The sequence below is a fragment of the Trifolium pratense genome, linkage group LG7 (assembly GCF_020283565.1).
Source record: "Trifolium pratense cultivar HEN17-A07 linkage group LG7, ARS_RC_1.1, whole genome shotgun sequence".
In the NCBI taxonomy this organism is placed as follows: domain Eukaryota; kingdom Viridiplantae; phylum Streptophyta; class Magnoliopsida; order Fabales; family Fabaceae; genus Trifolium; species Trifolium pratense.
In genome coordinates, this window is record NC_060065.1 from 43,902,882 (window position 1) to 43,921,542 (window position 18,661).

The following is an 18,661-nucleotide window of genomic DNA, read 5'->3' on the forward strand; positions in this document are numbered from 1 at the left end:
AGTAATCGGTAGGGTGACAGTAATTTTGTTTATTGTTCGAATATTAAATAGTTTAATGATAAACTTACTAGGATTTGTCAAAAAAAAAAAAAAACTTCGATAAAAAGTGAAAAAATGTGTTCTTAAATTTCTTTTAATTTTAGTGATAATTTGTGGACCAATAATGTTTCTCTGGTCCTTGCTTAGAGGTGACCTACAATCAACACTCAACTTCCCATACTTGTTCTACACTGGATTTCAGGTGCTTCTTGTTACCAAATATTAATTAATATACTTGGAACATTCATGTATGTTTGAAAATGTTATGAATTTTAATGCATTGAAATCTTGGTTAGGTTGTGATGGTTATAAACTACATTGTAGTTTTAAATACAATTGTCAACTCAGCACTTACACAGACAATCTGTGGTAATTTAAAGGTTAGTTATGTTTCTACGTTATGTCATTCTTAATATCAACCGCCTAAGAAGCATCGACACAAATACTAACATCAGACACAACATTGACAATGATAAGTCTACACTAATATAACCACATGTATTAGTGTCATATCAGTGTTTGACCAAGACACATGTCTGACACAAATTCAATTTGAAATGTCGTTGTTGTAATTGAGAGTCCATAAATATACCTAATAGTTGATATTACTTCTTTTGCAGGATGTTTTTACTAGTGGGATTGGTTGGGCAATATTCGGAGGACTTCCATATGATTTGGTAAATACAAATCCGTTTGAGGACTTGAATTCTTGATTAGTGGCTCATTAACATTGTATTCAATTTTTTTTGTAAACTTATAATGTCATTTGTTTTGATTGTATGCAGTTCAATGTTCTTGGTCAATCACTTGGCTTCTTTGGTTCTTGTTTGTGTGCCTATTGTAAAATCCAAGGAATATGAAGATGACATATTCATTTAGAAACATCAAAACTAAAAGAAGGTAGAATGGTGCAAGATTATACCATGCCCCTTCAGATTTTGCTCTAATAGATTAGAGGATCAGGATCGTTTTCAGTTTCGAAGAAACTTACATACGATCTTAGCCATTAAAAATATTGTATTTTGATATGTAGATATTTCAGACAATGTAGAATATTGTGCTGAACAAAAAGCTATGTTATATATTGATAATTGCTAATGTTGTAATTTTTATGCTTAATAAGTCTTTTGGTCGCATGCTTTCTCATGCCAAGTGACCATATAATACGGTGTCATTCTCCAATTGTCACAAATAGATGTCTTATGTGGCAAATGGTTATCCAATGTGGCAATAAACAGAGCGACATGGATCGCACATTGGATAACCATATACCTTCATTAACCTCTAATTGATTCATTTGTTAAGAGTTGGTTTACATAAAGATATGACATATTTGTAATCTCCTTTTCACAAGATCTGTAAAGTCAAATCCTGCATAGCCAACAAGGCTGCTACAAGCACCATTATTAGTCTTACAAACCAGGCACAACTTACTAGCACACTTAAGTTCAAATCATGGTTATGTAGTGACTGAACAGTCAGCAAGCTTAAAACCGTCTGATCAAGATCCAAAGATCAAGATTTCAACGAAATTTTAATATTAAACAAAAATTAATAAATGACTTAAGATTTGAATTGTCCGATCAAGATTGGATGGCCTGCTGCCAACTACATGCAGCAACGACTACACTGAATCTTGATTGCTCAAGTTCTACTAGATCTCACTCAACTTTCCAACAAACTTTCTTGCAATCACTCATAAGTCTTCATAGCATACTAACTGTACGGGCCAAACTAAGCTTTCATCAGTACTCAAATAAGTGTTAGCATTTAATTAAAAACATGTCGCCGACGAAAAGAATGTATCTATCAACTATTGCATTTAAAAATGTGTTTTTTTAGTAATGGATATTTAGTGAAAAATGTGTTTTTTAGTAATGGGATATTTAAGAAGTTTCATGATATGTGAAAGTTGAACCACGATGGCTTTGGCGTAGTTGCTGAGTTAAAAAATTTCAGATGAAGGGACTGATGATAAATTTTGTATGATTTCAGAATGTGGTGGAAAACTAAACTTTACTGAGCAGATTCAGATTGATAGACAAGAATGAGGATGCTGAAGGGACTGATGATAAATTTAGAACAGGATTTACCAGCAACCACCTATAAAAATTAGTGTTATTCTCGCCTTGTGGCAGTAGGTAGGTGAGTATTTCCTAAGCATTTCAAAAGATGTTTCAATCCTATTGCATTTTTAAAACAGTATATATATACATGTACAAAGCAAACACGTAGAATTGGAAATCAAGGGTAAGTTAATTTCATAGGAATCTAAAGCATATTAAGCATATCATATCGCATTCATCAATGTCTTCATAAGCTCTTACTTCTTCATTATATATTCTATCATAAAATGCTTAGAAAAGGGAAGGCGAGGAAGAATTTATCCAATATCTTTTAATCAAGGAAATCACAGCCTTAATAATAGTCACATTTGAGCAAACCGCAAACACAAATAGTAGGCACCATAGATGTCATCATTATTAATAACTTCAACAACCTTGCCCCGACAGGTAGAGAAATGAAGGATTCATAGCTTCTCACGCCATTGGTCAGAGTACCTGAAGAAATTATGAAAAAAAGTTATCACTGTTGTCAAATTTATGATAGAATATATAATGAAGTATTGAATTGATTCCCAAAATAAAACATCATGTTTAATGAGTACTAGTTTTGAAAATACACACGCAACATCGCTCACCATGTACATAGCACAAATGAATGAAAATTTGAACTCAATGAAAACATTAAAAAAAAAAAACGATTTTTTTTTAATTCTAAATTGTAGTGTGATTGTTTTTCTTACCACTTCTTTGTAAACTTCCGGCAGTGGTGTTTGCATAACAGCTTACTATAGGAGAAGATACTACTTTTCATTTTAATGGTGAAGAGAAAGTTACTTGAGTTGTTCTATTTTTGCCTAGGATCAATGACATGGAAGCTTATGAACCATGGATTTGATGCACACTGTTTTAGGATTTTGAATGGCTCAGATTTTATATTTGGTGTTTCTTTATAGAGGGTGTTTCTTTATAGATCATGTGACTTGCACATGACATGTTAAAGATTTTCATGGTTTGGGAAAAATGAAGGAGAAGAGCTTAGAAAGTCTTAAAATAGTAAAAAAATTAAAAATCATAAGAATTTATATTGATATCAGATGATAAAAATAGTATAATGATGGCTCTTATATAGAATAATTTGAGGACTAACTAACTAAAACAACTATTAACCAACTCTAACAAAGTAATGGACTATAACAAACCAATGAAAAGTAAAGTAATTAATGGGGAACTTTTGGCTAATTATTCTTAACATGACATTTTAATTAAATGTTTTATTTTACTCACATTTTAATATGTTGGATTTTTTTGTACGCATATTATTTAAAATGTATCGGTACATAATAATAATTTATAAATAATGTTTATTTGTTTTTTTTTATATTAAATGTTATATGAGGATTTATTAGAATTGTTTATCTCAACAGTGTATTAATTTTTTTTTTTGATAATCAAAATTTTATTATAAGGGAGTACAAAGGGGTACTCAAACTCTTACAACAAAGAGCACTAAACTAAGTGCTCATAATACAAGACATAGGATTTAAACATCAAAAAGGAAAAGGAGTACAAGTCCTACGCCCATACCGACTAGTAAACCACAACCAAGAATTAATGAATATATTCAAATAAGATATATGTATTATTGTGTTCACCTATTATAACTTTAACGTTAGTTAATTAAGTAACGTATTATTGTGTTCACCTAAAAATGAGAAATTTTGAGGAAAAAAATACTTTGTTAAGATTTTTATAACGTCCGCTACTTAAGTAGCAGAAGGGTAAAATAATGTTGTCCCAAAAGTTGTCACAAAACTTGTTTACATATAACACTACTCTTTGTGATTTTACATCAAGATTAATAAACTTATCTTGGATATTTTTAATCATCCTCGCAGAGATAATGATTGAAAAGTACGATCTGTAACGACCCGATTTTTTAGTAAATCGATATTTTATATATATGCATATATTTTGGGTTAGTGTTAAATATTTATTTACGCGACGTATAATTATTTATCGCGAACATAAGTTTGTGAGCGAAATCTTTGCCATGTTAGTGGGCTTGGGCGTGTGATAGAAGCTTAGTGGGCTTAGGCAAGTTGGGCTTGAACCAAGAGAATTGGAGAGTAGTATAAGTAGCAAGTCAAAACCATGAATAGTCTCACAATTCATTTTTCATGAGAAGTTAGAAGTTAGCAAGAGAGAAAGCTAAGCTAGGGTTTTGGCTAGGAGAGCAAGGAGAAGAACTCGAGCAAGGAGAAGAGTATAGAGGCCAAGAATCATCGTTCAATCTAAGGTGAGAGTGGTTAAGCATAAGCTTGGGTGATCCAAGAGAGTGGAGGTGTCTAGCCTCCATTCCTGAACTCTCTCATCCAATTTCTTTGGGGTTTGGGTGAAATTTCTTTATCATAAACATGTCTTTTCATCTTAGTATGCTTAATGAACATCTAGGAGGGAATATGTATATGTTTGATGATGGTTTTGCATGTTTATGCAACTTTGCTTATTTTGCAAGAAATTGACATGATTTTGAGTGTTTGATGTATTTGGATGTTTGGAAGGGATGATTAATGTTCCTTGATACCATATATGCTTGGAATTGTTGTTTATAAGAATTTATAACATGTCTAGATGAATTTTTGAGTGGATTCAAGGTTAAACCGCCTTATTGAAACTCAAGAACAGATATTTTTCTGGTGTAGTTCGCTAAGCGACCAGGAGTTCGCTGTAGCGAATAGTTCGCTGAAGCTCGCCAATGCTCGCCATGAGCAGGTGACTTCCTGGTGAGGTTCGCTATGTCTCGCTAAGCCCTCGCTTAGCGAAGGCCTCAGTGACAGCAATTTTTGTTAATGTTTGTAAAGTGTGTGTATCCATGTATTTGGTTTCGTTTTGGTTTGGAATTATTATATGTTTAATAATTGTGTTGTGTAATGGCATTTATATAAAATGTCAAAGAAGTATATGTATTTTGTATATCGGGTTGTCCGATAAAGAAGAATATCAGTTTGTCTGATAAAGAAGTTTAATGGATTATGTTATCCATGTAGTGAGCAGTAGCTTCGTGCTAAGTGATTATCATATGTTTGGTAAATGCATGGCATTCATAAATTCATGCATTATTTAGGGATATCAGACTTGTCTGATAAAGAAGGATATTGGACTTGTCCAATAAAGAAGAATATCAATGGTAAGTTCCTTGATAAAGAAGATGGTACCACATGCATTAGTCGTGTCTAGGTTGGCATGACATTGAATGTTTGGCATTAGTCGCATTTGAGTAAATGTGCAATTATGTGTTATGTGTTATGTGAGTTCTTTGTGTTGTCCGAGACGACGTGAAACTATCTGGTTGTGTAATTGTGTTATGTGTTATTTGGTGTATTCCTTATTGAAACATGTGTGTGAGTTAGTAATACGTGATAGGTTGAATATAGGTGCGTTTCTATATTCGTATGTATGTGATTATGTTTACTAACTCTCTACCTAATTGTTATGTGCTGGACCTTTGGGGGTTCAGGTATTCAGGTCGAGGTTTCGATCGAGTTTTAGCTGCAGATCGTTTTGGTGTGGAGCACTTTTGGTGAGGAGCTAGTGTAGGCTACCTTTGTATAGTTTTGTTAAGTTTAGTTTGGTTGTGATGTATATTAGTGCTCTGGTAGTTGTAACATCGAGTCGGGGATCGTTTGTATTCCGTCGTATATCGATGCGAACAGCTTAACTTATGTTTTATGTAAATGAATTATCTTTGGAACTATTTTGTTCATTGCTTTGAAAATCCTTTATGTTATGTTTTCCGCTGCGACGTTTCGTGTCATGTGCACGATCGTTTTGAAAATGTTTTCCGTAGCGCTCCGGCTACTTATCTTTAAAAAGTTTTTAAGATCACGTTTTTAAGGGTAGTTAGTTCGGGGTGTTACAATAGTTGGTATCAGAGCAGGTCGGTTCATGTGAGCCATTAGGATTTTCTTTCTCTTGTATGAAGCATGTGTTGGGTACACTGTTAATACATTCTAACGTCGAGTTGTGATTCGTTCAGGAATCATGGCTGCTGCTAGGACCAACGCTCAGATTGCACAAGCTTTGACTGCTTTGACTACATTGGTGGTAAGGGATAATGACCCGGGAAGGGATAGTGAGAAAAGATTGGAAAGGTTTATGTCGCATAAACCGACTCTGTTTACCGGAGGCTATAACCCGGAGGGAGCTATCAAGTGGTTAGATGAGGTTGAGATCATCTTTGAAGCAATGAGTTGTTCTGAGGAGAACAAGACTACTTTGGGAACTTATGCCCTTAGAGAGGAGGCAATCGTTTGGTGGAGGAACGTGAGACTCAGGATAGGAGTGGACGGTGTTGCTATCGTTTGGGAAACTTTCAAAAGGGAATTTTTAAGGAAGTACTTTCCGGCTGATGTGAAGAATAAGAAAGTGATCGAGTTCATGGAGCTCAAGCAAGGAAATTTATCGGTCGCCGAGTATTCGGCTAAGTTTGAAGCTTTGTGTGTGTTTAGTCCACACTACAACACGGTGGAAGCCGAAGAGGATAAGTGTGTCAAGTTCGAGAGTGGACTTCGTCCGGATATCAAGCTTTTGATTGGATTTTCTGAAATCAGGGATTTTCCGACCCTTATGACCAAGGCAAGGATTTGTGATGAAGATAGCAAAGCCAAGACCAACTACTATAAGGTTCTGAATGATAGGAAAGGAAAAGGTTTGGATCGTGGTAAGCCGTATGAGAACAAGGGCAATGGAAGTGGAAAGAAGAAGCAAGGAAGTGGAAGTTGTTACAAATGTGGAGAGCGGGGTCATATGTCATATGATTGCCCGAGGAAAAGCGACAAGTGTTTCAATTGTGGACAGTTTGGGCACAAGGCCGATGCTTGTCGGGTGAAAGTGTTTTGTTTCAATTGTGGCGAGGAAGGTCACAAGAGTCCGGTATGCAAGAAACCGAAGATGCCGCGTTGAGGGTTCGTTCTCTGTTTTATCTCTTAGGTAATTTCGAGGGCGAAATTCTTTTAAGGGGGGTAGAGTTGTAACGACCCGATTTTTTAGTAAATCGATATTTTATATATATGCATATATTTTGGGTTAGTGTTAAATATTTATTTACGCGACGTATAATTATTTATCGCGAACATAAGTTTGTGAGCGAAATCTTTGCCATGTTAGTGGGCTTGGGCGTGTGATAGAAGCTTAGTGGGCTTAGGCAAGTTGGGCTTGAACCAAGAGAATTGGAGAGTAGTATAAGTAGCAAGTCAAAACCATGAATAGTCTCACAATTCATTTTTCATGAGAAGTTAGAAGTTAGCAAGAGAGAAAGCTAAGCTAGGGTTTTGGCTAGGAGAGCAAGGAGAAGAACTCGAGCAAGGAGAAGAGTATAGAGGCCAAGAATCATCGTTCAATCTAAGGTGAGAGTGGTTAAGCATAAGCTTGGGTGATCCAAGAGAGGGGAGGTGTCTAGCCTCCATTCCTGAACTCTCTCATCCAATTTCTTTGGGGTTTGGGTGAAATTTCTTTATCATAAACATGTCTTTTCATCTTAGTATGCTTAATGAACATCTAGGAGGGAATATGTATATGTTTGATGATGGTTTTGCATGTTTATGCAACTTTGCTTATTTTGCAAGAAATTGACATGATTTTGAGTGTTTGATGTATTTGGATGTTTGGAAGGGATGATTAATGTTCCTTGATACCATATATGCTTGGAATTGTTGTTTATAAGAATTTATAACATGTCTAGATGAATTTTTGAGTGGATTCAAGGTTAAACCGCCTTATTGAAACTCAAGAACAGATATTTTTCTGGTGTAGTTCGCTAAGCGACCAGGAGTTCGCTGTAGCGAATAGTTCGCTGAAGCTCGCCAATGCTCGCCATGAGCAGGTGACTTCCTGGTGAGGTTCGCTATGTCTCGCTAAGCCCTCGCTTAGCGAAGGCCTCAGTGACAGCAATTTTTGTTAATGTTTGTAAAGTGTGTGTATCCATGTATTTGGTTTCGTTTTGGTTTGGAATTATTATATGTTTAATAATTGTGTTGTGTAATGGCATTTATATAAAATGTCAAAGAAGTATATGTATTTTGTATATCGGGTTGTCCGATAAAGAAGAATATCAGTTTGTCTGATAAAGAAGTTTAATGGATTATGTTATCCATGTAGTGAGCAGTAGCTTCGTGCTAAGTGATTATCATATGTTTGGTAAATGCATGGCATTCATAAATTCATGCATTATTTAGGGATATCAGACTTGTCTGATAAAGAAGGATATTGGACTTGTCCAATAAAGAAGAATATCAATGGTAAGTTCCTTGATAAAGAAGATGGTACCACATGCATTAGTCGTGTCTAGGTTGGCATGACATTGAATGTTTGGCATTAGTCGCATTTGAGTAAATGTGCAATTATGTGTTATGTGTTATGTGAGTTCTTTGTGTTGTCCGAGACGACGTGAAACTATCTGGTTGTGTAATTGTGTTATGTGTTATTTGGTGTATTCCTTATTGAAACATGTGTGTGAGTTAGTAATACGTGATAGGTTGAATATAGGTGCGTTTCTATATTCGTATGTATGTGATTATGTTTACTAACTCTCTACCTAATTGTTATGTGCTGGACCTTTGGGGGTTCAGGTATTCAGGTCGAGGTTTCGATCGAGTTTTAGCTGCAGATCGTTTTGGTGTGGAGCACTTTTGGTGAGGAGCTAGTGTAGGCTACCTTTGTATAGTTTTGTTAAGTTTAGTTTGGTTGTGATGTATATTAGTGCTCTGGTAGTTGTAACATCGAGTCGGGGATCGTTTGTATTCCGTCGTATATCGATGCGAACAGCTTAACTTATGTTTTATGTAAATGAATTATCTTTGGAACTATTTTGTTCATTGCTTTGAAAATCCTTTATGTTATGTTTTCCGCTGCGACGTTTCGTGTCATGTGCACGATCGTTTTGAAAATGTTTTCCGTAGCGCTCCGGCTACTTATCTTTAAAAAGTTTTTAAGATCACGTTTTTAAGGGTAGTTAGTTCGGGGTGTTACAATAGTTGGTATCAGAGCAGGTCGGTTCATGTGAGCCATTAGGATTTTCTTTCTCTTGTATGAAGCATGTGTTGGGTACACTGTTAATACATTCTAACGTCGAGTTGTGATTCGTTCAGGAATCATGGCTGCTGCTAGGACCAACGCTCAGATTGCACAAGCTTTGACTGCTTTGACTACATTGGTGGTAAGGGATAATGACCCGGGAAGGGATAGTGAGAAAAGATTGGAAAGGTTTATGTCGCATAAACCGACTCTGTTTACCGGAGGCTATAACCCGGAGGGAGCTATCAAGTGGTTAGATGAGGTTGAGATCATCTTTGAAGCAATGAGTTGTTCTGAGGAGAACAAGACTACTTTGGGAACTTATGCCCTTAGAGAGGAGGCAATCGTTTGGTGGAGGAACGTGAGACTCAGGATAGGAGTGGACGGTGTTGCTATCGTTTGGGAAACTTTCAAAAGGGAATTTTTAAGGAAGTACTTTCCGGCTGATGTGAAGAATAAGAAAGTGATCGAGTTCATGGAGCTCAAGCAAGGAAATTTATCGGTCGCCGAGTATTCGGCTAAGTTTGAAGCTTTGTGTGTGTTTAGTCCACACTACAACACGGTGGAAGCCGAAGAGGATAAGTGTGTCAAGTTCGAGAGTGGACTTCGTCCGGATATCAAGCTTTTGATTGGATTTTCTGAAATCAGGGATTTTCCGACCCTTATGACCAAGGCAAGGATTTGTGATGAAGATAGCAAAGCCAAGACCAACTACTATAAGGTTCTGAATGATAGGAAAGGAAAAGGTTTGGATCGTGGTAAGCCGTATGAGAACAAGGGCAATGGAAGTGGAAAGAAGAAGCAAGGAAGTGGAAGTTGTTACAAATGTGGAGAGCGGGGTCATATGTCATATGATTGCCCGAGGAAAAGCGACAAGTGTTTCAATTGTGGACAGTTTGGGCACAAGGCCGATGCTTGTCGGGTGAAAGTGTTTTGTTTCAATTGTGGCGAGGAAGGTCACAAGAGTCCGGTATGCAAGAAACCGAAGATGCCGCGTTGAGGGTTCGTTCTCTGTTTTATCTCTTAGGTAATTTCGAGGGCGAAATTCTTTTAAGGGGGGTAGAGTTGTAACGACCCGATTTTTTAGTAAATCGATATTTTATATATATGCATATATTTTGGGTTAGTGTTAAATATTTATTTACGCGACGTATAATTATTTATCGCGAACATAAGTTTGTGAGCGAAATCTTTGCCATGTTAGTGGGCTTGGGCGTGTGATAGAAGCTTAGTGGGCTTAGGCAAGTTGGGCTTGAACCAAGAGAATTGGAGAGTAGTATAAGTAGCAAGTCAAAACCATGAATAGTCTCACAATTCATTTTTCATGAGAAGTTAGAAGTTAGCAAGAGAGAAAGCTAAGCTAGGGTTTTGGCTAGGAGAGCAAGGAGAAGAACTCGAGCAAGGAGAAGAGTATAGAGGCCAAGAATCATCGTTCAATCTAAGGTGAGAGTGGTTAAGCATAAGCTTGGGTGATCCAAGAGAGGGGAGGTGTCTAGCCTCCATTCCTGAACTCTCTCATCCAATTTCTTTGGGGTTTGGGTGAAATTTCTTTATCATAAACATGTCTTTTCATCTTAGTATGCTTAATGAACATCTAGGAGGGAATATGTATATGTTTGATGATGGTTTTGCATGTTTATGCAACTTTGCTTATTTTGCAAGAAATTGACATGATTTTGAGTGTTTGATGTATTTGGATGTTTGGAAGGGATGATTAATGTTCCTTGATACCATATATGCTTGGAATTGTTGTTTATAAGAATTTATAACATGTCTAGATGAATTTTTGAGTGGATTCAAGGTTAAACCGCCTTATTGAAACTCAAGAACAGATATTTTTCTGGTGTAGTTCGCTAAGCGACCAGGAGTTCGCTGTAGCGAATAGTTCGCTGAAGCTCGCCAATGCTCGCCATGAGCAGGTGACTTCCTGGTGAGGTTCGCTATGTCTCGCTAAGCCCTCGCTTAGTGAAGGCCTCAGTGACAGCAATTTTTGTTAATGTTTGTAAAGTGTGTGTATCCATGTATTTGGTTTCGTTTTGGTTTGGAATTATTATATGTTTAATAATTGTGTTGTGTAATGGCATTTATATAAAATGTCAAAGAAGTATATGTATTTTGTATATCGGGTTGTCCGATAAAGAAGAATATCAGTTTGTCTGATAAAGAAGTTTAATGGATTATGTTATCCATGTAGTGAGCAGTAGCTTCGTGCTAAGTGATTATCATATGTTTGGTAAATGCATGGCATTCATAAATTCATGCATTATTTAGGGATATCAGACTTGTCTGATAAAGAAGGATATTGGACTTGTCCAATAAAGAAGAATATCAATGGTAAGTTCCTTGATAAAGAAGATGGTACCACATGCATTAGTCGTGTCTAGGTTGGCATGACATTGAATGTTTGGCATTAGTCGCATTTGAGTAAATGTGCAATTATGTGTTATGTGTTATGTGAGTTCTTTGTGTTGTCCGAGACGACGTGAAACTATCTGGTTGTGTAATTGTGTTATGTGTTATTTGGTGTATTCCTTATTGAAACATGTGTGTGAGTTAGTAATACGTGATAGGTTGAATATAGGTGCGTTTCTATATTCGTATGTATGTGATTATGTTTACTAACTCTCTACCTAATTGTTATGTGCTGGACCTTTGGGGGTTCAGGTATTCAGGTCGAGGTTTCGATCGAGTTTTAGCTGCAGATCGTTTTGGTGTGGAGCACTTTTGGTGAGGAGCTAGTGTAGGCTACCTTTGTATAGTTTTGTTAAGTTTAGTTTGGTTGTGATGTATATTAGTGCTCTGGTAGTTGTAACATCGAGTCGGGGATCGTTTGTATTCCGTCGTATATCGATGCGAACAGCTTAACTTATGTTTTATGTAAATGAATTATCTTTGGAACTATTTTGTTCATTGCTTTGAAAATCCTTTATGTTATGTTTTCCGCTGCGACGTTTCGTGTCATGTGCACGATCGTTTTGAAAATGTTTTCCGTAGCGCTCCGGCTACTTATCTTTAAAAAGTTTTTAAGATCACGTTTTTAAGGGTAGTTAGTTCGGGGTGTTACAATAGTTGGTATCAGAGCAGGTCGGTTCATGTGAGCCATTAGGATTTTCTTTCTCTTGTATGAAGCATGTGTTGGGTACACTGTTAATACATTCTAACGTCGAGTTGTGATTCGTTCAGGAATCATGGCTGCTGCTAGGACCAACGCTCAGATTGCACAAGCTTTGACTGCTTTGACTACATTGGTGGTAAGGGATAATGACCCGGGAAGGGATAGTGAGAAAAGATTGGAAAGGTTTATGTCGCATAAACCGACTCTGTTTACCGGAGGCTATAACCCGGAGGGAGCTATCAAGTGGTTAGATGAGGTTGAGATCATCTTTGAAGCAATGAGTTGTTCTGAGGAGAACAAGACTACTTTGGGAACTTATGCCCTTAGAGAGGAGGCAATCGTTTGGTGGAGGAACGTGAGACTCAGGATAGGAGTGGACGGTGTTGCTATCGTTTGGGAAACTTTCAAAAGGGAATTTTTAAGGAAGTACTTTCCGGCTGATGTGAAGAATAAGAAAGTGATCGAGTTCATGGAGCTCAAGCAAGGAAATTTATCGGTCGCCGAGTATTCGGCTAAGTTTGAAGCTTTGTGTGTGTTTAGTCCACACTACAACACGGTGGAAGCCGAAGAGGATAAGTGTGTCAAGTTCGAGAGTGGACTTCGTCCGGATATCAAGCTTTTGATTGGATTTTCTGAAATCAGGGATTTTCCGACCCTTATGACCAAGGCAAGGATTTGTGATGAAGATAGCAAAGCCAAGACCAACTACTATAAGGTTCTGAATGATAGGAAAGGAAAAGGTTTGGATCGTGGTAAGCCGTATGAGAACAAGGGCAATGGAAGTGGAAAGAAGAAGCAAGGAAGTGGAAGTTGTTACAAATGTGGAGAGCGGGGTCATATGTCATATGATTGCCCGAGGAAAAGCGACAAGTGTTTCAATTGTGGACAGTTTGGGCACAAGGCCGATGCTTGTCGGGTGAAAGTGTTTTGTTTCAATTGTGGCGAGGAAGGTCACAAGAGTCCGGTATGCAAGAAACCGAAGATGCCGCGTTGAGGGTTCGTTCTCTGTTTTATCTCTTAGGTAATTTCGAGGGCGAAATTCTTTTAAGGGGGGTAGAGTTGTAACGACCCGATTTTTTAGTAAATCGATATTTTATATATATGCATATATTTTGGGTTAGTGTTAAATATTTATTTACGCGACGTATAATTATTTATCGCGAACATAAGTTTGTGAGCGAAATCTTTGCCATGTTAGTGGGCTTGGGCGTGTGATAGAAGCTTAGTGGGCTTAGGCAAGTTGGGCTTGAACCAAGAGAATTGGAGAGTAGTATAAGTAGCAAGTCAAAACCATGAATAGTCTCACAATTCATTTTTCATGAGAAGTTAGAAGTTAGCAAGAGAGAAAGCTAAGCTAGGGTTTTGGCTAGGAGAGCAATGAAGGAAAATTGATACGATAAAAGCAGCGGAATTTTAAAATTTTCCTTTTGTGATCCTTACGAATGGTCATGAATTGTGTTTAGAGTTTTACCTTTTGGTTCGAAAACTCCCTTTAAATCACGAACGGCTATCGAACACTTCGAATCACGAACAAGGTCACGAACAAGAACCTCGAACCGTCACGAACAAGGTCACCACCAAGTCACCAACGAATTTGATCACAAGCGTTAAAGGTATAACGCCTCTAGCCAGTCCACACGAACAACAACCTTCAATGGAGTGCTAGCTCCAATGGTTTGAAGGGTTAGGAGAAAGGAGGCACAAAATAAGGATTAGGGTTTTTCACAAAAACTCTAGAAAGGTGATTAGGGTTTCTCAAGAGAGGAGAGAACAAAGGCTCATGAGAATGAGTAACAAAAGTGTGTAACTTTTTCTCCTTACCACAAGGGTTCTATTTATAGAACCACTTGCCATGGCAAAATTACACTAAAGCCCTTTTAACTAAATGGGCTATAGTGGGCGCCATTCTCATGTAAATATGTCTAGTACATATTTGCACCCCCTTCTTGCTACATCATACCATATGATGTAATGCTCATTTTAATTACCATAATACCCTTATCATATTTCCTTATTTCTCCAAGGTGCACCGTACCTTACGGTGTTCCAATCTCACTAGATTGTTCTTATGTGTGTGACCCTGTAGGTTTCCGTAACATTGACAATTATAATAAATCACTATTTATTACAATAAACAGTGAGCGGTATCTAGCAACACATCACTGCTACTCAAGTTACGAGAAATTAACATGTGATCTAAACATAACCTCTTGTGATAATATCAGTGTGTATAATTACCCCTTTGCCCTTTATGTCTATATTGAACACAAAACATACTTGGTGTCATCTTTGTCCAGTTCAATATTGGGCCCATGACATTTATCCTGTTATGCAGGATTGGCAAATTCCATCTAGGTCACTACTGTCCCTCAGCATGCTTTGTGAAGTACCCATCAACTGCCTTTATGGTTATCCTGTTACGGATAACGTTAGATCAGCAACAAAGTACTTGACTCCACATCTAGGGTACAAAGTGGTTTCAGGTCTAAGGGCGGTTTACACCATTATCACCATGAGAGTAACTTATGACACTTTGCATAACTTTGCATGTAGTACTCTCATAGCGGGTCAATCCAGTATAAATATTACTCCTAATATTTATACCTACGTCAAGACTTGATAACTCCTTATCCCATGATCCATGAGATGTGATCATCAGTCTATCTTCATAATAGTCTTTATGCTTTTAAGGTTATCCCCTTTACCTTAAAGCTCGACTACAGATACTTTAAGAATAGTGTCCTTATGTTTAATATTATCTCATGATTAAGTCACACTTAATTATTAAACGGACTTTCTATTCTAGGGACTTCATTATTTTGCAACCTTACAAATATAATAAAGAAATGCCATATTTATATACTCCTAAAGCAAATACTATGAAAATAGATTGGCTCTTAGGGCTTACTCCAACAATCTCCCACTAGCACTAAAGCCAATCTAGGTTTCTCTTAATACCTATAGACTTAGTATGCCCATCACGCTTCAACTGCGCAAGAGGCTTTGTTAGTGGATAAGGAACTATTTCCTATGTTGGTATCTTACGTATCTTTCAACGTTCTATTTCGATCTCTATCGAAATATATAAGTGTCTAAGTATATTCATGAATCGTCGGTGAGATCTATTTTCAAGTGTTCTTGCAAGATTAAACTATTACCATCACTAATGTGATTAATGTGACTTGTAACACCGGAAACATATCTTTAGCTCAATCATGAGCCAAACGATCCAATCTTAAATACTCAACTTATTTAACTGAAACAAACATATTACGAAGCTTATCTTATAGCTTTCAATGCTTGTATTCAGCCATGATATACAATACATTGGTATGGAAACTTCCTTCATTATAACTTCCTTATAATGATCCTTCCCATACCTATCTATTTCAAGAAATAGGCCTTAGTTCCTTTAAGGTCCTTAGGGATATTCTTGAAGGTAAGTTAGTGTCAAACACTAATTTCAATTTTGGTACATAGGTTATTCCTAACTCTTTAGGAATTCTTGCCTAAGTGTTTCATCAAGAGTTATTTTCTTAGTCATGTCTCACATGTATAAGAAAAATGTCTTGATGATTAATATGATATCAGATATTATCACTCCCACTAAAACTTTGTATGCACAAGATTTATATTTGTCCTTCATTTGTTTTCCACAAAACTTTCAAAAGGAACAAATATTCAAATTTATTCGATCTAATCAAAGTTAGATAGGTTTGTCCTTGTTAATTTGTTTTCATAAAACTTCATAAAAGGAACAAACAATAATTTAATTTTCTGAGAACTCTATCTAATCAAAATTAGATAGCTACAAGTTATATACCTTTCTAGCATCATTTGGATCAACAAAACCCTTACGTATATGTCCAACGCATATATATGAGGTCATTCCAATTAAGGAATGCAACTTTGTTATCCATCTACCAAAACATGTAGTACAACATTTAGCAGAAGCAATCAAATATTATAAGGTATTCTTAATACCATCCATATCAGTGTTCAAAAAGAATACTCACTTTCATCGTATGAGTCTTACTCATCTTGAAGACATAACCATTATCTACATAAGGTTAGTGTATATGGATTCTGTATGAGATTTCATGGCATTTAGCCACTTCTCATAATCTAGATCGTCTTACGACCTTTTAGAAAGTCAAAGACTCATCTTCCATGAGAATCATATCACATTGCTGAGTCATGATAAAACCATACCTTGTAGCCATATGTGATATGTTAGACTTATCTTGGATTTGTGCAACTTTAAAACAATGGTTCTTCAACAACCTTGAGGAACCGGTTTGCATTCCCTTTTAAATAAATATGTTTTGTGGTACTTGAATTTATTCAAGTTCTATATCACTCCCACTGTCTCTTTTAGAGACACACTCCCACTAGAGGAATGTTTCAAACCTAGCAACAAAACAACCTTTTGTCCTTAAGAGTGATATAGGACCAATATCCCTTTCTTTAGGATATTTCCACTTATTCATTCATTCATTTGGAATTAGATTTATCTAATAAATTTTAATCCAAAATTCTCATAAAGACAAACTTGGTACTCTTACCTCCATATCGCATATGGTGTCTTTATGATCATTTTAAAAGGGAACTAATTGTGGGTGAAGATTAATTATAAGTAAAGAGATTTATAGAAAGAGTCAATATATAATTAAACTATCCTTAAATCATGTCAAACATGATGTGATAAAATAGTTATTATAGTCTTTTAATTAAGTATTTACTGATATGACTCATTCATATAACTTAAATACTTTTGTCGAGTTCTATTTTCTTCATTGTTGAATTTCTTTGACAAATTCAAAGATTTCTAATTGGTGTCATACACCTACCAACATCTAATGATTTTAATCATCAATGTTAATGAAGTAAAATAAACTCAATATACAAAATATGTTTAGTGGTCGACATACATCTCATGTATATTGTTCAAATAGGTCATGCGTTATTTTATTGACACATCGAATATTTGTACTAAACAACAATGCTCTTGATATATTTAAGGTCCAAATCATATTTGGCTCTTATCACGATTGTTATAGATAACCCTATCAAGACCATGGAACCCTAGTCCATTACTTGACTTGGAGTAATAGTATAGAAAACTTTGCTTAAATGATAGGACCATTACTTGTCTTATCATTTAAGGCTACAATTCATATATTGTCAATACAAGATATACAATTGCTACTTCTATTACTAGATGGAATTCAATAACAATTATTGTGTTCCATTTCAAACTCGATTTTAAGTCATTGCATAAGCTCTCATTATCAATGAAACAATTTTCATTCTAGATATGGGTTGACTTAAAATTATAGCCAATGTTCTAATTCTTTAAGCATCTCTATTTTCGAAAAATTGAGATTCAACATCTTGTATCATATACTTTTGATGTAGAAATAGAAATTTTGACTTTCTATAACAATATGTGCATTATTGAAGTCTCACTTCATACTTTTGGTTTGACTCTTCCAAGAACTATTTACGTCATTTTTATTTAATGGTCTAACCATAGCCGTTCTACTTTGACAACCATTTTGTACTATTCAAATAAGAGGAATATAAATCTTATTTATATTATATCTCAAATCTTTGATAGTGCAAATTAATTCTCATTCAACTCAACAAATTCCGGTAGATATTCAAAACAATTTTGTCTATATCTATTCCATTATAATTTGTTAGATTGATCCTATGACCAACTTTTGATCCATTGAGAAATTTATCATACTCTAAAGTTCTTTCAAAAGGATCTTACTTGAGATTAAATGATCACATCATTTATTATATATTCTATATCTAGACGTCAACTTGATGCTTCTAACAAGTATCCCTTTTCAATCTAGTTATGGTAGGTTGTTCACAGTTTATAGTTCAAGACTTATAGTTTTCTCGCATTTGAGAACAATTCTCAATTTGTACCAATACAGAAACTCCTTTCTGAAAATCTTGTCCTTCATAAGGACAACTTAATATGTATTGTATTTCGAAATTCTAATTACAAAGATATGTAAGATATTATGACTAAATCATATTTAATTTGGTCTTTAATTAAATACGCTCTCTCACTATTTTACTCAAAACAAATGACCCTCGACATTTGATTCGGAAAATCCCGTTGGAAGATTTTCTAGTGAGAATGAGATCCATATTTCACTTCGTTTTAAGTCAGCGTTGGGCTGATTACACAAAACTTAGTTATTTAGGTAGGAAACTCCTTTCCAATTGTATCTCATACAACTCTCATATCCTTTCTATTGGGTGAATAACACTTATTCTAATCCATCACATGGAATGACCCAATACTTGCTTCTAAAGTCATATAATCTTATTATATTTTCTTTAGTTA

General features: G+C 35.8%; 1 long non-coding RNA gene across 1 annotated transcript; it reads left to right on the top strand.

The window, feature by feature from the left end:
- Window positions 1-345: 345 nt before the first annotated feature.
- Window positions 346-1,063, top strand: LOC123895167. Its single transcript, XR_006804110.1, has 3 exons — window positions 346-419; window positions 660-716; window positions 825-1,063. It is a non-coding gene; the product is annotated as an uncharacterized LOC123895167 (long non-coding RNA).
- The last annotated feature ends 17,598 nt before the right edge of the window (window positions 1,064-18,661 follow it).